Raw genomic sequence first — 26,761 nt, forward strand, 5'->3', positions numbered from 1 at the left:
GTAAAGCAAAAGGTAAACACAATTAATATAATTTTTATTTTTATTACATAGAAATTCCAATCATTTTAAATAAAGACACCAAATATTAAAACACTTTAAGTCATTTTTAAAAAAATTAAAAATTAAACTACTATTTAAAAAGTTTGACCAAAATTCTAGCACATGATAAATAAAATAACTAGAAAAAAATTTGTCATTTTATTTTCCCTAAGATTGCATATTATATTTGAAAGCTAGGATGGGTGCAACATTATTGACCAAGATAAGGAAAATATCAATGTAGTAGACATGCTTCCTAATAAACATTAAAGACATCATGTAAAGCATTTAATACTTTCTCTCTTGTTTTTGCATTTTCGATTTCTAAAATTATGATTTTTGTGAAATTAGTCACAAATTAAAAAAAAAAGATTTTTGAATGTTGAAAATGAATCTAAAAGCACTTCTAATGAAACCTTAGTTTCAAGTAATTTTTTTCTACTAGAAAAATTAAAGGAGGCCAATGAGAACATTAGTCCCCTACCCTATATAAGGTGTGAACTAATAAATGAAAAACCATGATGGATTTAGCCTTAAATTGTAATTTATATGAGATGTAAATGGATAACACATGGCAAGTTGTCAAAAATAAATATGGCTAGTTGCAAGATCTATAAACTAGATGGGTAAGTGCACCAAGTTGTGGTTTTTTTTTTTCATTTTTCAATAGTGCATACACGCTATAGCATGTACACAATATAGCACATATGTGCTATGGCTTGGGTAACCCAAGCTATAGTGCGTACACACTTTAAAAATAGAATTTTTTTATAAATGGGTTGCATACCCACAACCCTTTTATTTTAACTATGTTTTTAACCCTCCTTAGCAATAGCACGTACATGAATTGGAGAAAATTAAGCTTTCCACCACCCGCTATGCCAATATGTCTCCTTGTCGATGAAATTTGAGATCACGAGCATGCCCAAGCCATATTTGATCTAAATTTCATTTTGCATTGTTTGATATGTTTTTTATATTGTTTTGTAGGGTTTTTATAATTTTTCTTTAGATTTGTTTATTTATTTAGATTTCAATTGGTTTTTTATCAAGAAATGTCAATAATCAACTAGAAAATCCCCAAGATGTCCAAAACCCTCAAGAAAATCAAAACCAAAACCATCCCCAAGAAGAACAACAAATTTCGTAGTCTGAAGCAATTGCAAGACCTCTACCTGGCACACAAGAAAATATAATAAATGAAATAGAAAGAGGCAAAACTAAATTAGGACTCATTGGTTGGTTGAAAGAATTTGGAGAAACCAATCCAATGAGGGATCAATTGGCATCATCCCTCGAATCCATTAAGATCCAAATAGCCACAGTTAGTGGTTAGTTAGATGTTTGGTGGGTTAAGAGGGATGAACAAAAAAGACTTTATGCAAATAAATTGTCATATCAAGATGTTAAAAAAAAAAAAAAAAAACCAAAAGGTACAATATGTACATTATTTAGAAAAATCGGTGAGAAAAATACTATTAGAGAGGGTACTAAATGGTTCTCCATCCATTGATGCATACATGATGCTATTAGAAATAATTTTTGGGATAGATAGTGGATGGTTTTTGATGCCCTTCCTTGCAACAATCATGAGGTCCCCATGTATTTTTTAAACAAATTATATTGCAAGTTTGTCCTTGGGGAGATCCCCAATTATTTTGATATATTAGACTCCCAAGGTAGAGGTGGGGGTCATCATTTGAGAGGTTAGGAGCACATCGTGACCCTAATGTAGTTAGGGCACCTATGGTCAAGCCATAGGGTGAGCATGTGACTATTTCTTCAGTTGTGAAGGAACATGTAGAGGCTAGTGCTCTAGGGACCATTAATGCTTTGACACAGACCCTCATCCATTGCATGAGTCCATTAGTTGAGGGGGAGCCTTTTGTGTGTCGCGATCACATGTGCACATCATGAATCTTTATGCACATTTGGAACTCATGCTGGAGATGGTGTAGATGATGGGCTCATCATTAATCAATTCCTGAATGACACATTTGGCATTAACACACAAGTAAATTACAATTATAATTTACTAATTTGATCACATTTCATATGTATAGTGAATGATTAATTAATTAGCATCTATTGACATTGTTCAAAATCCAAGGTCAGAGTGTTGGCGGGCCTAGCAATGATCCCTTGGCCCCATTTTTTTGTCCCATCTACGAGTCCAGAGGTATGTATCAATTTAATCATTTAAATTAATACATATATTTATTAAGTAATCATATTAATTATTGACAAAAAAAAATTATGCATATGCATCAATTCTCTATAGGACCATCAACATTTACTATGAACTTAGAGCATAGAGATCATACAAGGTACATAGAGGGACATTTGTTTCATGTTAGTTTAATTCATTTGATTATATTTGTTTCATGTTTCATATTACATTTAATGTTTATTGTATGACATGCAACTCATGACATTGGACACTCCTCCTTAGCTCCAACAGTCTGTCGATCATGGAGTGGCCGCAGCTATGGCTAGCTCATAGCCATTGATTGAGGTATGAAAGAATTTTCATGGTTTTAGTTGTTATTTATAATAGTTAGTATCAAAATTTGTAATGTTATTTATAAGTGATTATATTGATTGAATTGTTGTAGGGTCTCATTATGCCTAACTATCCATGAGCCTTCAAGGTGGACTTGCAGGGAAACTATTTGATGGCAGTAACAAAATAATTAATTTTGTGTGTACATATATTTGATTTCAATGTATAATAGTTATTGATTCATATCTACTTTGTTTGTATCAGCTCAAGTTAGAGAAGAGCCTCAACAAGAGGACAAGCAAGCATGTCAGGAGGACCCCATCATCCCCACCATCTCCCTCCACATGGCAATAGAATATCTCAAGAGATTTGTTTCCTTCCTTTCATTGGAAGGAAAAGCTATAGTAGATAGACATGTATATATATAGGCATCAGTGGACATATTCGATATAAATTTGATGTATATATGACATTTTATATTTGATGTATGAAATTATTTGACTTATGACATTATTGGTTAATATATGATATGTGTGTTCATGTACGACATTATTGGTTATCAGTTTATATTATATGTTTGTTCATGTATGACATTAAATTAGATATGTCCATGTATGACATTAAATTCAATACCTAATGAGTTCAAAACTTTGATAGAATATTGATTAACAATAAATTTTATCACTATTTAAGCATAAGTTAATCATTTCCAATATGTCATTGTCATATGATTTATGATCTTGTTCATGTTTGAAGTTTCCCTTCTTTGTTATTTATTTATCAAGTTTAATTCAATATCTAGTTAGTTTGAATTTTTGATACAATATTGATTGGTAATAAACTTTATTAGTCAAGATCAATCTCACAAAGTTTAAGAGGTGCTACTTGATAGCTTAACTTGTTTTAGAGGTAGTCACAAAAGGATCAAATGCCCTAGAAAGAAATCCATTACTATAATATACCTATTGGGCATTTTTTTTGCACGAGGTCAATGATAGGAATCCATAGTGTAATTCCTCTTTTGAAAAGAAATTCTTTTTAAGGAACCACTCCAAGGTTCAGTGTTTATCTTGTGACATACCAAAATCTTCTGAGTAGAAGATAAATGTGAGTGTTCACAAGGAGGCCTTTGTTGGTTCTAAAACTCTTTTATCTTGTAATCAAAGTAAAATTTTTTCGCTGTCTCAAAATATCACACCAAAAGAATAATATTTTTGTATTTTCTATTTTTCAATGAATGCAACTCTAATAATGTAGCTATTATGAGGTCCTATTCTAACAAGGGGTTAACAAAGAAAATAATGAAACTAAAAGTAAATAGCATGAAATCAAATGACTTTGAAATTGAAATTTCTAAATGGACATAAGCTACAAAACACAACACATTGCAAGTTAAACCTTCGAAGAGATCGATAGGAAACCAATGAAAATAGGAGCAACACTTCTTAGAATCCACTAATGCAATCATCATTGAGAATCTTTAACAAATCGAATGATGTTTTAGTTTTTATCAAATCACAAGGCCATAGAAAGTGTGCTCATGTGAGACAAAAAGTTATGTAGACACAATCGGGTGATCTCTTCTCAAGCTCATTACATCAGCGAAATTCATATATTTGTAGCAAACACTAGAACTAAAAGATTGCACATCCAGAAACAACACAATAAATTTTTGGCTCAATCACAATCTCATGAATAAAATCCACAAAACAATGACACATTCAGGCAAGAATAACTACACTCCAAATGCTAGCACCAAAAGCATAATTTTATTGCATAATAATAGTGGCCCTTCTTAAATTTTACAATGGGGTATTTATAAGAATTCCTCTCCTCAATTTATGTTGAGAGTGAAAGATATCTTGATGCAATAAAATGCTCTTAAAACATTAAAACAAACTAAATATATACAAACTAACAATCTAACTAGTTCTTAGAGCGACTCCATCCATATTTTATTCATTAATTGGATGCATGAGCCCTTTACATGTCAAAAACAATGAAAGCATGAGAGAGAAAGTAGGAGGAGGCCATCAATCAAAGTGGAAGTACACGGAGGTGTCAAAAATGGAAATTGGCCCTTCACTAGGTGTGTGTTGGAGTTAACTTGCCATCAGAATGTGCTCTCAATTCATGGAAAGTGTTATTTGTAGAACTGGCAATCAACTGTCATGTGGAGCTATAGAGCTCAAAAATGTGGAGCTATGTACTTGTGGAGTTGCAAACCTATGTACTTGCAAAGCTGTGGACCTACGCACCTGCAGACCTGTGCACCTCAATAGCTCAAATCACCAAAAAAATCAAAGTTGTTAATTTTGAAAATGGTTTCTGTGTTTTGCTCCAATGGGGTTCTAGATCATTTTTGTATATATTCTTTGCCCTTTTTTGATGATTTATACCCTCTTTATAGCCAATCAATTTCATAAACTTATACTCCTTGTGCTTGTTCAATCTAAAATCCCAAGGCACATGCGTTGAATCTTGTCATTAATAGCTGCATAAGATGAGGAACCTGTTCTACTTCATGTGTCCAACCTCTGTATCTTTGACCTCTATCTTCTCTCCAACTACCCTATCCTTCCTGACAAAAAACCAAGTGATCCAAGTGATAAAATGTTTGAAACTTTTTCATTTTTTTTGCAAATTTTTCTAGGCATTTTTAAATGGCTTTTTCGGAGGTCTTTTGCTCAAAATTTCAAGTTGAAACTTTCATCGGTCCCTAAAATTGGGAAATCGAAGGTTCACTGTTTTAGAAACTAAAATTAGATCTGTAGTTCTTCTTTCCAATAGTGTAAATAGTTTTAAATTTTGAGGTTCGAGTCAAAATTTATGACCCTGACAAGTTGAGGATACCATTTTTAGCTACAAAAAGAAGCAAACATTAGTTCGGAGAGATGAAAAAAATACTTAATTTAAGGAAAACCTTAATGATAATGGAATAAAACCCCCAAAAACTAAGTGCACAGTGCATGGGAACTGAATGGGAGTCATGCGTGTGGTGTGATATGACATGTTCGCGATGCTTCATCGCACGTGCGGTGCTTGTGGCACGCTTGTGGCACTTTTGGTATGCTTGTAGTGCACACGACCATGCTTTGACAAGTGCACACGATCGTGCCTTGGGGCATGATGGCACATGACCCATCATGGCATGTGCGGTCGTGCCTTGGCACACGTGTGCATTGTGTCATGGCACGTGCATGCAACGCTTTGTGGCGCGTGCTCTTTTTTTGTTTTCAAATTTTTTAAATTTTTTTAAAAATTATTAGTATTTTTTTTAATTTTAAACTTTTTGAATTTTTGATTTTTTTTTAAAACTCTAAAATCTAACTTCTAACCAAATTTTCTTCTCTCGACTCCTGAACTACGAGTTTGAGAGTCGAAGAAAGTAGGGGGTCCCCATTCCTAGTGAGGAATGGGGCATGTGTTGTGGACACCACAACAATACCTAACACTTCCCTTAACAAAAATAATATCTACTGCTAGTTTATTCCAAATCAAAGCAATCAAATTCAAAATACATTGAGTATTAGATAAAACAGTTGATAATATAATGTAGGCCCTAATAAGCATAGTAACAATGCAAGATCTATAATGGTGTTACCTACAAATCAACATTGCATCAATCCTACCCTTTATAGTATTAACCCAATGCACAAAGTGATATTATAACTATGCTCCTAGCCTCTATTTCACCTTAGTGGTATGGAAAATACCTTGGGAGGGATCACTAGATCACAAGAGTTGTGTTATCTTATGTTATCCAAGGTCAAATTCTTCAACTACACCAACTTTGTATTCATAAAAACAATAATCAACCATGCAGGTGTCCTAGATTAATGTGTAGATTAGATTTATATTAGTACAATGCAATGGTCATAAATGATTCTTTCTATCTAAAAAAATTATGAATTTAATTATTTAGGTTAATCTTAAATATTATCAAATTAATATATTGTATTACCAACATATAACAAATTATTGCACAAACGTGCATTGAGTCAACTCTGAAATTTCTATGAGAGAAGAGTGTTAATCAACAATTTAAATAATTAAAAAAATAAAAATTGGACTATGTAAGATTTCCCTTGCATGTCATAGAAAGGACTCAAGATGGGGAATGATGTAGAGTATGCATAAGGAAGCACCAAAAAAATCAACCTTCTACCTAGATTCTCCCAACTCCACAAGGACTAAAAAAAGGTTATGACTCACTTCCAAATGAATACAACATAGATAATACAACTTTACAACAGGTTACAAGCTCCACTCACCGAAGGGAGACAAGAATCTGAATTCCCCTTATTGGATCAACAATGACCTTCTTCCCACAAGGTAACAAAGTGGGTTTTGATGTTCAAAGACCTCCCAACACCAAAAGTGGTTTGGGAAAACTTCAAAACAACTAAAATAAGGTAAAACATTGATTGGAACCCCTATTAACAACCTACAATGCAAACTGTTGTAATAGACCTAGTAGGCTATTAGGTTTCTTATCAATATTTTCCAAAAATAACACAAAACTATTTCAAAAGACTTGGAAAACCAAAGATAATTTTAAATACTCTTTTTGAAGTTTTAAAGGACTCCAAAGCTACAAGACCCTACTCCATTCCAACATGTCTTAATCCCAACCATGCACTCAAGTCTAATTAGCAAGTTTAGGCATGGTCTACAAGGAAATGATCAAGAAATGGGTTCATGGGATCAATATTCCAACTCCAATGTGTTCTGCTAACCCAAATGAAGGTGTTTCATTATTCCACCAAGTCCTTAACTCCTTTTGTTCATATTTCTCCATCAAATTGCACAAACAAGGTCTAATACATGGGCAATATTAGAACTAGGGCTTGCCTTCATAAACCTCTGATGCAATTGCCTATCTCCAAGCCTTTGAAATATGATAGTACACTGCCCTAGCTTGCTCCATGTAAAATTGGAAGAATTTCCAATGATGGAGTTCCAAACTAGGGCCATTTCTTTGGCCAAACCCTTGTTTTGAGGGTTTCTCAGGTAGTGATAAAAAAAATTCTATAACTTGAACTCTTAGATTGATGGAACCTTGAAACCAACTCCAAAACTCCACAAATAAATAGTACTATCTAACCAATGAAAAAAATTCATTCTCCAATCCTTTCAATCCGTACTATATGGAAAAAATAGTCAGAATAACTTAGAAACAAAAGATTTTATTAATTTAAAAGGCAAGTAAAATGTTAGGGGAAACACATGTTATTTTTCCAAAATTATTCAATCAATGATTTCAAAGCTTCACTAATTTCTTTATCCTTTCATGGTAGTCTACTACTAAATGTCCATATCTCATTTTTTGTTGTATCTTCCAATTTCTCACAACTTAACATGGCTCTCCTTAGAGTACCTCTACCAATTTTTAATGTTTTTCTTGTCTTTCTCATGAGTCAAGCTTTCTTCATTTGGCTACTTACTATTGTCGATGTAAGTACTCATATTGTGATATTACTATCTTTGGTGCGTGATTTAGAACCCACTTTTTCATAAGCACTCATTGAATTCTTTACAATGCTTTTTTCATTTGAATCATCCATTGTTCTTAGCCCAAGAATCTTCATTATAGGCCTAAATTTCAAATTCCTAATCATTTCAAAAAATAATTGGCATTGACCTATAATATTTAAATCTTCAAAAAATAATCTCCACATATGATTAACTTTTCTTTTTTGATGTATGCTTGCTAATCTTGTCAGGCATTGATTTCAAAATGTTAGTATCAATATCAATCAAATATTTTGGTCTTCTAAAATGACTTCTAGAAAGTGTTATAATCTCTTCAATTCACTCAACATTTTGAACATCAACACAAGGTTGAGTTTATTGCATACCTTAAATCTAAGATGATGTTCCTTGGCAATAAGATGAAATATCACCTACTTGATGTGTTCATGTTGTGCCTTCAAAATGACATGATGGAGCGTGTACATCGTCAGATCTACAAATTAGTGTCTCTTCAACATGACAAGATGATATGAATCCAACATTGGAAGATGGTGTAGTGGATGATATGACTTCAACATTGGAAGATGGTGTAGATTTACAATTCAATTGTCTTCTTGAGCATAACAATCTCATTCATTCTCTTTGTCTTTCCAATTTTTCCTCTTTGTTTCTTTGTACTGGTGGTTCTTGATCCTCTTTTAAAGTCAATTCTTCATTATTGATTTGAAATTTTTTTTGTTCACATAGTAGTTTCATTTTATCTCTTTTAATTGTCAAATCTCTCTCCCTATCTTAATTTGTTTGAGTTTTTGTTTTCTTCCTTGGCATGATGATGATTTCTACATGTCAAATTATTCAAACATCTAAATTACTTACAATGTGTACACTATGGATTATTCAAATACATATAAAAATTATAATTATTTGAATAAATAAAAAATATATATCAAATAACTTGTCAAATTTCTAACCATTTTGAAATAACATTCATTCAAACATACAATTTTCAATGAATTCACTATATATTAAACAAAATGTTAAATTATAATCAAATTTTTGTCTATATATGAACAAAAAATATTTAAAATGGATTGCACTAAAATTTTCTATATAAGGAATATTCAAAAACTCTTCAAATTGCATATCCAATGATTGAATTTGGTGTTTGCTAGCTTTAAAAAGTGTTGAAATAGTGTTTTCTATGTTGAAACTTGTGATTTCTATCGTAATAATAGAGTGCATAATAGACCAAAAGTAGAGAATGGATGAAATGGGCCCCAAAGTTTCTTTTTGACCATTTTTAGGTGATTTCACATAGCATGTATGCACTATAGCAAGTACACACTATAAAGCATGCACGCCCTATAGTGTGTATGCACTATGTCAAAACACATCACCCTCCATCCTCCCTACTCTCTATCCTCCCTACTCTCTCTCCCTACTCTCTCTCACTACTCGCTCTCCCCTCTCCCATCCCCTACTCTCTCTCCCCTTTCCCATCCCCTACTCTCTCTCTCTCTCTTCCCCCATCCCCCTACTCTCTCCCATCCCCTACTCTCTCACATTCTCTCCCATCCCCTACTCTCTCTCTCTCTCTCTCTCTCTCTCTCTCTCTCTCTCTCTCTCCCCCTCCTATCCCATTCTCTCTATCTGCCACCTCCTACTCTCTCTCACACTCTTTCCCATCCCCTACTATCTCTTACACACACTCCCATCCCCCCTCTCACTCCCTCTCCCACCACCTACTCTCTCTCTCTCTCTCTCTCTCTTTCTCTCTCTCTCTCTCTCTCGCCCCCCCCTCTCCCATCCCCTAAACTCTCTCTTTTATGAATACACACTCCCATCCCCCTCTCTCTCTCCTCTCCCATCCCCTACTCTCTAGATCTCTCACAAAAACTCCTATCCCCCCTCTCTCTACTCCTATCCCACTCCCTCTTCCATTTCCTACTATCTCTCTCCCTCTCTCTCAACTTCTCTCTCTCTCTCTCTCTCTCTCTCTTTCTCTACTCTCTCTCCCCCATCCCCTACTCTCTCTCTCTCTCATTCCCAACTCTCTCTAACACTATCTCCCATCCCCTACTCTCTCTCTCTCACTCTCTCCCATCCTTTCACTCTGTCTTTCCCATCTCATACTCTCTCTCTATGCCACCCCCACTCTCTCTCACACTCTTTCCCATCCTATGACTCTATCTCTCCCATCTTGTACTCTCTTTGCCACCCCCTACTCTCTCTCTCTTTGATAGACACACACACACACACACACACACACACACACACACACACACACACACACACACTCCCATCCCCGCTCTCTCTTCTCTCCCATCCCCTACTCTCTAGATTTGTCACACACACTCCCATCCGCCTTTCTCTATCTCCCATTCCCTACTCTCTCTCACTCTCTCCTATCCCCTACTCTCACTCTCTCTCTCTCTCTGCCACCTCCTACTCTTTGTCACACTCTCTCCCATCCCCTACTGTCTCTTATACACACTCCCATTCCCACCTCTCTCCCTCTCCCACTCCTTCTCCTACCACCTACTCTCTCTCTCCCATCTGTTACTCTCCCTCCCCCCCCCCCCCTCTCTCTCTCTCTCTCTCTCTCTCTCTCTCTCTCTCTCTCTCTCTCTCTCTGTGGCTACTCTCTCTCCCCTCTCCCATCCCCTAAAATATCTCTTTTATAGATACACACTCTCATCCCCCTCTCTCTCCCCTCTCCCATCCCCTACTCTCTAGATCTCTCACACACACTCCCATCCCCCTCTCTCTCCTCCTCTCCCATCGCCTACTATCTCTCTAAATTTCTCTCCCTCTCTCTCTCTCTCACTCTCTCTCTCTCTCTCTCTCTCTCTCTCTCTCACACACACACACACACACACACACACACACACACACACACACACACACACACTCTCCCATCCTTTCACTTCATCTCTCCCATCCTGTACTCTCTCTTTGCCACCCCTACTATCTCTCACACTCTTTCCCATCCTTTCAATCTATCTCTCCCATCATGTACTCTCTCTACCACCCCCCAGTCTCTCCCACACTCTCACACTCTCTCCCATCCCCTACTCTCTCTCTTTTACAGAAACACACACACTCCCATCCTCCCTCTATCTTCTCTCCCATCCCCTATGTTGGTGTTTGGAAACATTACCCATTTCCAATTACCTTGATGAGAACAAAGCACATCTAGGGGTAGCTAACTCCCATTTTAAACATGCCCATTCAGACACCAAGACAACTATAAGGTATGACCCTTCTTCTTCTTCAGGCTTTGCAAAACCTAGGCAGGTAGACCTGTAGATTATTTATATGGTACCAGTTGTCAAAGCATACACTAAATCTATTAAGCAGATGAAAACCCCTTATATCTCCTAGCGACTTATGAAACAACATAGATTCTACAATAGCTAAATGTAGATCTATGACATTCATAAGCTGAGTGAGGGTTTAAACTTTTATTTTCACTTCAACATGAAGGGAAAATGATTGATTCATATTGAGAAAAGATAACATATTCAATATGCAGAAAAAACTTAATGATCTTACAAATGACCAGTGCCTTATCCATTAGGGCAATCCTATACTCCAGAACTATGCATCCTTAAACATCAATCAACATATGGCATATGTTGAGACATTCATGTTTAGTCTATTCACCTTATAAATTAGACAACAATATCCAATATAACCCCATATTTTCACACATCCGTCTTAATAAATTTGCAACCTTGTCTAAAACCACAAGAAATTATATGACTCCTTGAGTCAAAGGCAAGCAAACTTCAAACATACAACTGGGCAATTGCAAATAGGTTCAAGTTCTTTGTTCTTGAACATATAAAATTACAAATTCAACAAGAAAGGAGATAGAATTATATTGAAATTCAAAACCTTCTGCACATTATATTTATCTCCTTGAAATAAGTACATTAGGAATGCATAAAACAAGATACAAGATCACACTACTATATCAGAACTATCTATGAAATCCATATACTATTCATACAAGATATGCTGGGTGTGTGGCTTTCACAACCTAAGCAAAGCTCCAAGAACTAGAAATAGAAAACCAACCAACAACCTACAACTAAGAAAGAAAAGAAAGATATATAAAAGAAAGAATTCCTGGATTCATTATACAGCCAACATCTGTCCACTGGGAAATCAATCTTTTTCAACTGAAAGCCTCTTTAATTTATTTACCCTTCTGATCTGATTTGATCTCATTATTACCTTGTAACTAATTTAGATGCTCAATAATCAAATCTACCCTTTCTGTTACCAATTCCCCTAGAAACAAAAATTGACCTATATCATGGACTGATGAAATCTTGTGCAGAAACAAACCCCAAAATCATAAAATTTAGATTCTGGCGGTATATGATAAGGCATACTTTGCCTTCCGAAAACACCTAGAATCTCCATTTGAAAAATGCTCCTCTATTAGAAATGCTCAGATCTGCATATTTGATTTTTAAATTTTGAAAAATTTAAAAATTCTAAGGTTCAAACTTTATAAAAAGGTCCAGTTTTGATTTTTTTTTTAAAAAGTGACGTGCATCCAAAAATAATAATAATAAAATATTATTATTATTATTTTTAAATTTTCCCTGGCCTTTAAATTCGGGTCAACTAAGTTTGACAGGGCCTTTCTGCTACATGGTAGCCTCTGATTGGCTGACCATTGCTCTTAGATGCCACATCAACATTGCAAGGACCCAGTGCCATGTTTTGAAAATGCAATTCCCCACATTACTTAAATTCCTACAACTTCATATTGCGAGGAAGCGTTGCTCATCCGATTTTGCCATGTGGCAACATCTGGTGAACCTTCCTAAACCTACATGTTCCTACCACATCATCACTCCTAGGACCCACGCTACCAAATGTTGGAAATGCACTTCCCCACATTATTTAACCCATGAGCACCTTGGAAATGCAGGGATGCACACGCTGTCAGATGCGACCACATGGCGCAATCTTGACAAATCTCCACTCTAAGCGCCACATCAGCTCGCGTGCATGTTTGTTTAAAATATTGCATAGACCCCACATCTTGCTGACATCATCCATGGGTACAGGGCCCCCACCATTGATTACTACCTTTACAAAAAACCTTTGTCTTAAGACAATGTTCTTTCTATAAGCTATTGTATTTAAACATTTGAAAAGTCACCACATATACAATGTGGGATAAATCGCTTTCAAAGGAACTCTACACTACATCCTTCTCCAAAAATTTCCTTGCATGTGAACATCCATTTTTTATGTAAGTCATTCTTCTCTGCCTTTGATTGCTGAAGGGACATGTTCCTTGAAACCTTCGGGTTCCTCCTTATAGCCTGCGTGGTCTTCTTTTACATTGCGCTAGTCTCTACTCCTCTGCTCATGTGGGTGCTTTCTTTGTCAAATCATTTCCTTTCCTTTGCTGATTACTCCTCCAGTGTGGAGGTTTCTTGTTGATGGCATGGAAACCATTTTAAATGCATGACCTTCTTCTTACATGCCTACTCCACTTCCAAACAGCTCCCCACCTCCATCTACAGGCTGTGCGCTGCAATTTGTTTGATTGATTGCTTGATTTGGAAACTTAACTATCCCTGCTTTCCACCAGCGACTTCTTTCATACTTTGTTGCCATTCTTTTTATGAGATTGGACACCTCTACCTATTTAGAAGTGTGGGTTTATTCATTGCTCAGGCCTTCTAACTCTCTTGTCAATTCTGCATGTTTTAGGCATGCATTTTGGTGTGGAGACCCTTATATTTATCAATAAAACATTTTCCTTCAATATTACACGGGTGATTTTAGTTTTATAAACTTTGGCTGTATTAAACTCCCTTTTTATTTTTATGTAGACTTGTTTGATGCTACCTTTTGCTTCATTGTTTGGTGTGCTCTATTCTTTCCAAGCCGTGGCTGCTCTATTCATCACATGGTCTATGACTGTCTATCTTGGCAACTTCTTAAAAATTTCAGAGCATTGTATAGTTGTAATATCTTTGGCTTTGTTCTCAAATGAATATTTTGATGTGGCAAAACTAACGTACAACGATCCCCACTTTCAATATTATGGTTAACAAAACCCTCAATACTTGAAGTATTTGGCCTTTCTAGGAAATTTAGTATTTCAGTCAACTGGTCAAAAGTTACAGCATGTGACACAGGGCTTCCTAGAATTAGGTGCAAAGTGCAAAATCATGAAAATAGTAACTGATCAACTTTGAGGGATTCAAAAGCTAGACAAATGAACTCAAAACAACTCAAAATCTGAAACATAGGCTCTCAGGTATGGACACTAGATACTGCCAAAGTGGCAAGTCATGACACATTTCTAGGTGTGAGATATTCAATGGAAAACATAGCCTCTTGTCGCTATTTAACACTCAAGGTAAAATGCAGATTTGGCAATTGCTCAAAATGGAACTTCGTCAAATGACTCAGGATGACAAACTATCATCATGGAATAGGTAGACACACTGAATGGAGGGTGTTAGAAACATTAAACACCTTAGGGTCTTCAAAGGTACTTTCGAGTACAACCAGCTACATATGCATTTTAAAAGCATTTTAAGGGCTTGATTTTCTCAAAATTTCAAATGTATGCTCAAAATGGGAATGCAATTTTGAGCCCCAATAGTGGCTCTATCTGGGGATGCATGCCCCTTGCAGGCATGGCAAGATTTCAGATCTCTGGAAGAAGCAGACTACACACCTGAACAGCAAAAATTTCTCTCAAACAACTTTATTGAAAATAGGGAAACTACTCTAACTATGTACACATGATGACCCCAGGTCATTGAAAAGTTTTCAAAACTTCTTACCTCTGTCAAAAACTTGATTCTCATTTACATCTCCCTAAGGTAAGCTAAAATTCTCATTATCATTTGTTTCACCCAACATATCAACATTTGCAATCAGCTCAATACGAAAAACAAAACTATCATCATCTTCATAGTGCATATAAAAATTAGACATACTTTCTTCATCTTTCCCACTATGAAAAAATGGATCAGCATGACCATAAAAACTGATATCAAACTGAAACTGATCACTACTGACTGAATCATGGATTCTTTCAACAAGAAACACAAAGTGCTAATATTCAACTTCATTCAACGAGTTACATGGACCAGATTGTAACTCACTTTGTGCCTCTGTAAATGAAGAGTATGTGAAATCTGATCGTTGCCTACTTGCAACCATGTCACTCATCAAATCAGATTTATCCTTTGCTGAAACCTCTTCACATTCAAACAACTGATTACTTACCAAGCATGAAAACTCATTCTAAAAGTGTTGATCTAAACTATGCTGATTGCTATCATTTTCTTCATTAGATTGAATGTCAGAATAAACCTTGAACTCATATTTACAAGACCTATCAGCATATAAAGAAAATCTATAATTGGATTGACAACACTCACTGTTTTCCACTTCACCATATGAAACATCAAAACAATGTTTAGCAGGATCAACATAAAAAGAATCTGAAACAGCCTTAACCTTCCCTTCATTAACATTCTCTACATCCAGTAAATCATCATGTGCAAAGACATTTGAGGTACTGTCATCTACACCTCCAAAATCTAACAAAGATTGTTCAGATTCTACCTCTTTGTCCATGTCAAACTTTGGGGAATTGATTTGACTGAATGAGAAAGTATTATGAGAGAAAATAAGAAGATCCTTTGAAATACTTACATGCTTTTCAAACTCACGAGCCAACAAAATAGAGATTTCATGAGAACTCAAGAAGATTGCCTCACAAATCTTCTCATGGCTGTGATTGTCATCTGGACAACATGAAGAACTTACAACAGGAAGATCATTAGTATAACAATCTGGAAAAACATAATTATTACAACATTCTTTCGTATCATGGAAATCACTAGATCTACTATTGTTACAACTTTCTTCAACTTCATATGTATTGTAACAAAATTTATCTTCTCTTTTATATCCATCTTTTTCATGCTAATTGCTATTACCCGATTCATTAACATTTGAATCCATCTCTTCACATTCAGAAGATAGATTATCTTGCTCTATGGATTCATTATATTCATTACTACCTTGGCTTTCAGCACATTCATTATCATTATAAGACATGTCATAAAATCTATAATCACCACTTTCATCTCCTCAATGAATTTTTCAATTTGCAAAAACCTTTGTAATCTTACAGGTGCTGGCCAATTGACTCAATTAGGCACTAGAACATCAAGGAAAACACCTTGCAGGGAATATTCCTCAGGTCTACAATGAAAAGGCATCTTACTGATTACTGACTTAAGCCTTAAATAAAATTGTTCGGTAGTTAAACCTTGAGTACTTCCTACTTGAATTCTCATAAGACTGACAATCCTTTTGTAGACCAGTGTATTCAACATAGCAATGTTATTATTCACAATTTCCAAACTCTCAGAATTTGGAAAACTAATCTCAGATCTGAGATTTGACTCCATTATAGAAAAAAATTTCTACCTCTTCTTTCTAGTGCTGAAAATCACTGAATAGAGGCAACTTCTTTAAACACTTGACTTCCATGAAAAGAAAACATGAAAACCAAAATACCTCCAGTGCTGATGCCAAACTTCGATCTGCTGATTTAGCACAGGTGCAAGACTAAAATTCCTTCACACCACTGCTCAAACTTTGTAGAGCCACCACCTCCTTTCAAGAGGATAAAGAAATCACTGCTATGATCTACTTTTTACATTTCAATTTCTTTATAACAACAGATTTCAAAAAGCATTTTAAAACTTATCAAGAATTTAAAACTTCATTTCAAGAAACTACCAACAGTTTTAGATCTGCCCATACAACTGAAAGTCCTTCAAGATTTTGCAATGAAATCAACTAGGAACAACTGGTGTAGAAATTTGAGAGTTGCCACTCACTTTGTGAGAAATAAAACATAACTAGTCACTTGACAAATTTGAACCAGACCTTCAATGCAGGAAAAACTTGCAGATCAGTAACATCTTGAAAGGATTTTACACTTTATAAATCAATTCTTGACTCTGGACTTTCTCAACAACACTTGCAAATTGAACCAATTGAAGGTAGACCTATAACAGTCATAACACACAATTTTCATCCAATTTTACAACATACTGCTGATAATGAATAAAGCTTCACTGGGGAACATGAAACTTTAGCAAGGAAAGGGAACACATCTTGCTATATATTTGTTGTATCCAATATGTTTCATGGCAGAGATTTTGGTTCTTTCTATATGCAACTCCCCAACAGAATCACCATTTTGTTGGTGTTTGAAAATGTTACCCGTTTCCAATTACCCTAATGAGAACAAAGAACATCTAGGGGCAGCTAACTCCTATTTTCAACATGCTCATTCAAACACCAGGCCAACTATAAGGCATGACCCTTCTTCTTCTTCAGGCTCTGCAAAACCTAGACGGGTAGACCTATAGATTCTTTATATGGTACTAGTTGTCAAAGCATACATTGAATCTATTAAGTAGATGAAAACCCCTTATATCTCCTAGTGGCTTATGAAACAACATAGATTCTACAATAACTAAATGTAGATCTATGACATTCATAAGCTGAGTGAGGGTTTAAACTTTTATATCCACTTCAACATGAAGGGAAAATGATTGATTCATATTGAGAAAAGACAACATATCTAATATGTAGCAAAAACTTAATGATCTTACAAATGACCAGTGCCTAATCCATTAGGGCAATCCTATACTCTAGAATTATGCATCCTTAAACATCAATCAACATATGGCATATGTTGAGAAATTCATGTTTAGTCTCTTCACCTTATGAATTAGACAACAATATCCAATATAACCCCATATTTTCACACATCCTTCTTAATGAATTTGCAACCTTGTCTGAAACCACAAGCAATTATATGACTCCTTGAGTCAAAGGCAAGCAAACTTCAAATATACAATTGAGCAATTGCAAATAGGTTCATGCTCTTTGTTCTTGAACATATAAAATTACAAATTCAATAAGAAAGGAGATAGAATTATATTAAAATTCAAAACCTTCTGCACATTGTATTTATCTCCTTGAAATAAGTACATTAGGAATGCATAAAACAAGATACAAGATCACACTACTATATCAGAACTATCTATGAAATCCATATGTTGTTCATACAAGATATGCTGGGTGTGTGGCTTTCACAGCCTGAGCAGAGCTCCAAGACTGGAAATAGAAAACCAACCAACAACCTACAACCGAGAAAGAAAAGAAAGATATATCAAAGAAAGAATTCTCAGATTCATTATACAACCACCATTTGTCTACTAGGAAATCAATCTTTTTCAACTGAAAGCCTCTTTCATTTCTTTACCCATCTAATTTGATTTGATCTCATTATTACCTTGTAACTAATTTAGATGCTCAATAATCAAATTTTCCCTTTCTGTTACCAATGCCCCTGGAAACACAAATTGACCTATATCATGGACTAATGAAATCCTATGTAGAAACAAACCCCGGAATCAAAAAATTTAGATTCTCACAATTTTGACGGTATTTGATAAGGCATACTTTGCCTTCTGAAAACACCCAAAATCTCCATTTGAAAAGCGTTCCTCTGTTAGAAATGCTCAGATCTGCATATTTGATTTTTAAATTTCAAAAAATTTAGAAATACTAAGGTTCAAACTTTATAAAAGGGTCCACTTTTTAATTTATTTTATAAAAGTGACGTGCATCCAAAAATAATAATAATAAAATATTATTAATATTTTTTTTTTAAATTTTTCCCTGGCCTTTAAATTCGGGTCAACTAAGTTTGATCGAGCCTTTTTGCAACATGGCAGCCTCTGATTGGTCAACCACTCCTCTCAGATGTCATGTCAGTGTCACAGGGACCCAGTGCCATGTGTCAAAAATGTGCTTCCCTGCATTACTTAAATTCCTACAACTTTGTATTGCGGGGAAGTGTCGCTCATTCGATCTTGCCACATGGCAACATCTGGTGAACCTGCCTGAACTTGCACGTTCCTGCCATGTCATCACCCTTGGGACTTGCACTACCACATGTCAGAAATGTGCTTCCTCGCATTATTTAACTCATGAGCACCTCAGAAATCTGGGGATGCCCACACCGTCAGATGCAGCCACGTGGCGCAATCTCGATGAATCTCCACTTTGGGCACCACTTCATCTCACATGCATGTTTGTTTAAAATATTGCATAGACCCCACATCTTGCTGATGTCATCCATAGGTTTAGGGCCCCCACCATCGATTGCTGCCTTTACAAAAAGCCTTTGTCTTAAGGCAATGTTGTTTCTATAAGCTATTGTATTTAAACATTTGAAAAGTCACCACATATACAATGTGGGATAAACCACTTTCAAAGGAACTCTACGCTACATCCTTCTCCAGCGATTTCCTTGCACATGAACATCCATTTTTATGCAAGTCATTCTTCTCTACCTTTGATTGCTGAAGGGACATGTTCCTTGAAACCTACGGGTTCCTCCTTATAGCCTACATGGTCTTCTTTTACATTGCACTAGTTTTTGCCCCTCTGTTCACGTGGGTGCTTTCTTTGTCAAATCGTTTCCTTTCCTTTGCTGATTACTCCTCTAGTGTGGACATTTCTTGTTGATGGCATGGAAACCATTTTAAATGCATGATCTTCTTCTTTACATGCCTGATCCACTTCCAAATAGCTTCCCACCTCCATCTACAGGCTACGAGCTGTAATTTGTTCAATCAATTTCTTGATTTGGAAACTTAACTATCCCTTCTTTCCACCAACGAATTATTTCATACTTTGTTGCCATTATTTTTATGAGATTGGACACCTCTACCTATTTCGAAGTGTGGGTTTTTTCATTGCTCAAGCCTTCTAACTCTCTTGCTATTCAAAAGATATTGACTGTCAAATTTGACCTCTTAGAATCACCTGCAGATAAACAAGTCAGAAAACACTAAACTGGGTTCAGAATTGGCTTCAAAAATTGGGTAAGCTGACACTTGGAAGGATTAAAATTGGGACATTGGTTCTCTATCATGAGGATAATGTAATTTTATGATTTGGGCTCATGATGAATCACGAGACACAAAGGGCGATCGGTCAAAGTGGGCTACTCAAAATTTTGCAGACTAGACATGCTGACAGAAAGCATTTTTTGCAAACGGAATGGAGCTAGAAATGTGTGCAAATGGATTCGTCATGACTTAAAAATTGACACACTTAAAAGTATTTTTGGAGTACAACACAGTGTTACAATCCATTTGACTTCACCTATCATGGATTAGGAGTTATAACATCATGAAAAGGGGTCCCAACAAATCTGCAAATGCTGACACCAGTAAAACTTTAGATATTGCGTTTCGAATCACATTTGAAAACTGATCAAACGGATTCATCATAAGCTGAAACTTGAAACATAACAAATCTTTGACGTATACAATGCAATACAAAAGAAAATTTAGTATTTTAGTCGACTGGTCAAAAGTTATAGCATGTCAAATAGGGCTTCCTAGAATTAGGTGCAAATTGCAAAATCATGAAAATAGTAACTGATCAACTTTGAGGGATTCAAAACCTAGACAAACGGACTCGAAACAACTCAAAATCTGAAACATAGGCTCTTAGTATGGACACTAGATACTAACAAAGTGGCAAGTCATGACACATTTCTGGGTGCGAGATATTCAATGGCAAACACAACCTCTTGTCGCTATTTGACACTCAAGGTAAAATGCAGATTTGGCAATTGCTCAAAATGGGACTTCGCCAAATGACTCGGGATGAAAAACTATCATCATGGAATAGGTAGACACACTAAATGGAGGGTGTTAGAAACATTAAACACCTTAGGGGATTCAAAGGTACATTCGAGTACAACCAGGTACATATGCATTTTAAAAGCATTTTAAGGGATTGATTTTCTCAAAATTTCAAATGGATGCTCAAAATGGGAATGCAATTTTGAGTGCCAACACCCTACTATCTAGATTTTTCACACACACTCCCATCCCCCTCTCTCTATCTCTCTTTCCCTACTCCATCTCAAACTCTCTCCCATCCCCTACTCTCTCTCTCACACTCTCGCCCATCCCCTACTTTCTCTCTCTCCCATCCTATTCTCTCTCTACCACCTCCTACTCTCTTTCACACTCTCTGCCATCCGCTACTCTCTCTTACACACATTCCCATCCTCCCTCTCTCCCTCTCCCACTCCCTCTCCCACCATCGAGTCTCTCTCTCCCATATGCTACTATCTCTCTCTCTCTCTCTCTCTCTCTCTCTCTCTCTCTCTCTCTCCCTCTCTCCCCCTGCCCTTTCCCATCCCCTAAATTCTCTCTTTTAAAGATACAAACTCTCATCCCCCTCTCTCTCCCCTCTCCCATCCCTTACTCTCTAGATCTCTTATACACACACACTCCCAGCCCTCTCTCTCTCCTCCTCTCGCACTCCCTCTCTCACTGCCTACTATCTCTCTCTCTCTCCCTCTCTACTCTCTCTTTCTCCCATCCCATCCTCTTACTCTCTCTCTCTCCCATCCCAAACTCTCTCTTTCTCTCCCATCCCTTACTCTCTCTCTCACACTCTCTCTCATCCTTTCACTCTATCTCTCCTATCTCATACTCTCTCTTTGCCACCCCCTAATATCTCTCTCACACTCTCTCCCATCCTTTCACTCTATCTCTCCTATCTCATACTCTCTCTTTTCCACCCCCTAATCTCTCTCTGCCACCCCCTACTCTCTCTCACACTCTCTCCCATCCCCTACTCTTTCTCTTTCACACACACACACACACACACACACACACACACTCCCATCCCCCTCTCTCTGTTCTCTCCCATCCCCCCTCTCTCTCCCTCTCCTACTCCCTTTTGCACCGCCTACTATCTCTCTCTCAAGTACTCTCTCCCCCTTTCTAATTTCTCTCTCCCATCCCCTACTCTCACTCTGTCTCTTCCATCCCCTACTCTCTCTCACTCTCTCTCCCATCTTGTACTCTCTCTCTCTCTCTCCCCCCCCTCTCTCTCCCCCATCCCATATGAGCTCTCTTTTCCACCCCCTAATCTCTCTCAAAATCTCACACTCTCTCCCATCCCCTACTCTATCTATCTTATACACATTCCCATTCCCCCCCTCTCTCTCACACTCCCTCTCCCACCACCTACTCTCTCCCATCCCATACTCTATCTCTATTACATACTTCCATTACCCCTCTCTCCTTACCTCCCACTCCCTCTCCCACTGCCTACTATCATTCTCTCTCTCACTCTCTCCCTCTCTCTCCCATCCCCTACTCTCACTCTCTCTCTCCTACCCCTACTCTCTCTCACACTCTCACACTCTCTCCCATCCCCTACTTTCTCTCTTACACACACTCCCATCCCCCTTCTCTCTTCATCTCCCACTCCCTCTACCATTTTCTAATCTCTTTCTCTCCCATCCCCTACTTTCTCTCTATCTCTCTTTCCCCTCTCATTCCCTACTCTCTCTTTCACACACACACACACACCCATCCCCCCTCTCTCCTGTCCCATTCCCCTACTTTGTCTCTCACTCACTCAACCTCTCCCACTCCCTCTCCCACCACCTACTCCCTCTCTCAATCTCACTCTCACTCTCACTCTCACTATCACTATTACTCTCACTCTCACTCTCTCTCTCTCACTCTATCTCTCTCACTCTCACTCTCTCCCTCTCCACTCTCTCTCTCAAATGTTCACACTCTCTCTTATCTGCTACTCTCTCTCTTTCTCTCTTGCACACATTTCCATCCCCCTTCCCTCTTCCTCTCCCATTGCCTACTCTCTCCCATCCCCTACTCTCTCTCTCTCTCTCTCAAGCTATTCTGTCTCCCCCCTCTCCCATTCCCTACTCTCTCTCTTTCACACACATACACTCCCATCCTCCTCTCTCCCTCTCCCTCTCCCACTCTATCTCCTACTACCTACTCTCTCTCCCACCTTGTACTCTCTCTCACACTTGCTCTCTCTCCCATCCCCTACTTTTAATCTCTCTCCCTCATCCTGTAATCTCTCTTTGCCACCCTTACTCTCTCTCACACTTCCTCTCTCTACCACCCCTACTCTCTCACACTTCCTCTCTCTCCCATCCCATACTCTCTCCACCACCCCTACTCTTTCTTACTTCCTCCCTCCCATCCTGTACTCTCTTTTCCACCCCTACTCTTTCTCACTTCCTCTCTCTCCCATCCCCTACTCTCTCCCCTCTTCCATCCCCTACTTTCTCTCTATCTCTTTCTCTCTCACACTCACATAGCCATTCCCTTGCCACTGTCTTTCTCTTGCTTTGCATCTCTTCACTCATTAGGTCTCAATAGTGCATGTGCACTATAGTGCGCATGCACTATTGAGAATTCAAATGCTTTTAGTAGCGTGTGTGCACCATAGGATGTATGTGCTATTGAAAGCTTTGCATTAAAACCATGCCTAAGGCTTGGTTTTTCCTTGGAGATCCAACCCAAAGGTTTGGAGTTTATAAATAGGTTTGAGATGTGTTTTCCAATAAACATACAAAAAATTATTGAATTTTCTTGTGTACTCTCCTTCAAGATTCCTCATGGTTGGGTATCTATAAGATCAGGTTACACGACATTGTAGGTCTCTATGTTATCTATCAAACCATATAATTTATTTTTAATTCAAACTATTTCAAGCCTTTCATCTATAATTTCATTTGAATGTATGTTCATTTTTTGTCAAAAAGCACCATGTACTAATTAGGCTATAGATTTTAGCTTGTTCATCAAATTTTGCAACAACATAGTTGTTTAGAAACTAGACTCCATTCTACACACTTTGAAAAAAAGGTTTTGATTTTAGATTAGTTTTCAATTATTTCTAGGGGGAGCACACAAATATTTCATGTTTTTGGGATGTGTCTTGTTAAAAAATTCATTAAAAAAAATACACATTATAAAATTACCCAAAAAAATTTTGATAAACTACATAGTGTTAAGTAACTTTTGATAAGAGTGATTAAGGAATTTCAAAAAAAAAAGTTAAAATTTTAGGGGGGCCACACTTTGTACTATGTTATATTTTTTTTTGCAATAAATAGTACCACTTTTTGTGGCCCCATTTTTTGAGGACCTAAAACTAAACCATTTTGAAAAAAAATAGTAGTTTAGAAACTAGATTCAAAGGACTATGACTTTTGTTTCTGTCATATCTTAAAATTTTGAGTGTAACTATCTTCAAATTCTTGTCGAAGTTTAGAAATTGTAGTTTTTAGGAAAAAGGTGTCCACTTATATCCCTTTTGGCACCACAACTTGGTGTACTTACCTAGATACAATTTCACCATAGACAATCAAGAATATTATGTTGAAAGCGACTAATTATTTTCCATAATGCATTGTGTTTCCCCAATTCTTGTGTTTCAAGAGGGTTTGGAGAGACAACAACAACTAGTTTTGGAAGATTGGTGTGTGGCCAATAGGGGACAAAGAAAACCAAGTAATGAATATGAGCTCAATAACATTTTTTAATGTTTCATAATGTTAAAACAATGATTAAGAGGATGAATGAAAATAGTTATGAGAGAAGGGGTTTTTAGTTGTCAAACCCTATTTTGGAGGGTTTCAAATTTTGTAGCTTCTTAAAATCAAGTTTTTAGTGTTAGAATTCTTTTAGAATAATTGAGAGGGGGGGTGAATCAGTTATTCAAGGTCCAAATGCCCTATTAATACCTTTTTAATGAATCCATACCCTTTTCATTTGTTCAAACTTAAATCAGTCATACAAGCAAATTATTGTAAATCAACATGCAAAGATAAAACATTCAAGATCAACACATGACACAATGATTTATGTGGAAACCCAATTTGGGAAAAACCACCAGTAACATGCTACTTGATTCTCAATCTTCTGAAGTGATGCCCTATTAAAAGCTTTCCCTATTAAAGGCTTACAACACACTATTAAATGTGACCTTATTAGAGGATTTCACCAAACTGTTAGGAATGGGCCTGGTTAAAGGTCTTTAGAATATTCACTTGGAATGTCACCCTATTAAAGGATTTATCTAATGGCTGTTAAACTAACCTAAGTCCATAGGATTTATCTTACTATTACAATTGCTAGAAAGTAACGATAATGGTATTTTGATCTGACATAACTTACAACATACTTTGCAGATTTAAGATCACTCTTTCAGTTCAATCCTTATGCTTGGCTTCAATCACTTCAGCTCTAACTGCTTGTTTCCCTCTCAAGCTTCATCTCCTTGAGTCTTATTACTCATTCTACCAATGCAATCATTCTTGTGGTCGTCTATTTAGATAGATTTCTTGTGCTTTCTTCTCCTTAACACATTCTATAGCACTTCATGCTTTTATGCTTGACCACGGCTGTCTCTCTCACTATTCCCTTTTTCTTAACTTTTTTTCATTAACTTATGTCTTCTTATATAGAAGTCTAATTTTCCTTTTGCCACTCAATTTTTCCTTTCCAATCTTAGGGTTTCAAAATGGATTAGGTAGGATACAATGTATCTACCCCATATCTTGTTCTCTTACAGAAACTTTGCCAGTTGTATCTTAAAAATGTTCTACATGGTGTTCTATGCCACCAACTCATCATTCTTATCTTCCTTTTAATTCACAGATTTCTAGATAACAACTTTGTCAGCTTAAATCTGAGGAATCTTCAATTTCCAAAATAATGCAGCAACTTGGCATTATTGAGTTACTGGTGCTTGGCACCTCTGTGTTACTCGACACCTATACCTGCTCAGCACTTGGTTCTGCTCGACACTTGATTCTGCTTGGCACTTGATTCTGCTCGACACTTAATTCTGCTCGACACTTGATTCTGCTCGACACTTGATTCTGCTTGGCACTTGATTCTGCTCGGCACTTGGTTTTTCTCGGCATCTGAACTTTCTCGGCACTTTATCTAAGAATTTTCTTGACTCTTACTAGCTTTCTCAGCTCCTTCTCTCTAATCAACTTAGTTTGAGCTTTACAAAAGACTTAGCTAAAACCTTAGATATTTGATATGTTTTAGTGTGCTCATTCTTTGTATCTTTTAGTATGTCATCCAATACATTGTTTTATCAATGGCTTAACTGATCCTTGTACTTCATTACAACATCATAACTTCAACCTTTCTCTAGGTGTTCTAGTTACATCTTATTGATTGCCTCCACCTTGACAATCAACTAATTGATAGTATTTGGATCACTAAAGAAATTGTCATCCCTGAAAGTAGCAAGTTTGACATCAATGGAAAAACAATGATTGAGAACATTCTTTACTAGTTCCATATATTATTCCAACAACTTTTCTTATGATTATTTCAATCATTTCCAACATTTAGCTCTATGTAACATATGAAGATCAAACATTTCTCTATAAATATACTTTTCATAAAAAGCATATTATTTTTTGGTGTCATGTTTGCCTATTTTCCATGTACCACATCATTTTTTTTCATCATAATAGATGGCTCCTTTTGAGAGTAGGGGTTTTTAATTGTTGAGCTTTATTTCTAGGCTTCAGACTCTAAAGTTTCTTAAAAGAGAGGCACTAGTTTTATATAGGGATTAAAGATCCAAAATTTCTCTATGAATGAATGTTTCATATGTATTATTTTATAGTGTCATGTTTATCTTTTATACATTTACCATGTCATTTTTTGTGCCAAAATAGATGACTCCTTTGAATAGTAGGGGTTTTTAGTTGTTGAGGTCTATTTCTAGGATTTCAAACTCTAAAGCTTCTTAAAACCAATG

At 36.5% G+C, this 26,761-nt stretch overlaps 1 pseudogene; it reads right to left on the reverse strand.

Annotated features, from left to right (window-relative positions):
- Window positions 1–13,666, reverse strand: part of LOC149545622 (disease resistance protein Roq1-like) — a 29,006-nt pseudogene extending 15,340 nt beyond the window's left edge.
- Between the last annotated feature and the right edge of the window lie 13,095 nt (window positions 13,667–26,761).

This window comes from Cupressus sempervirens, chromosome 7, assembly GCF_028749045.1.
Source record: "Cupressus sempervirens isolate cs-2001-9-10 chromosome 7, ASM2874904v1, whole genome shotgun sequence".
In the NCBI taxonomy this organism is placed as follows: domain Eukaryota; kingdom Viridiplantae; phylum Streptophyta; class Pinopsida; order Cupressales; family Cupressaceae; genus Cupressus; species Cupressus sempervirens.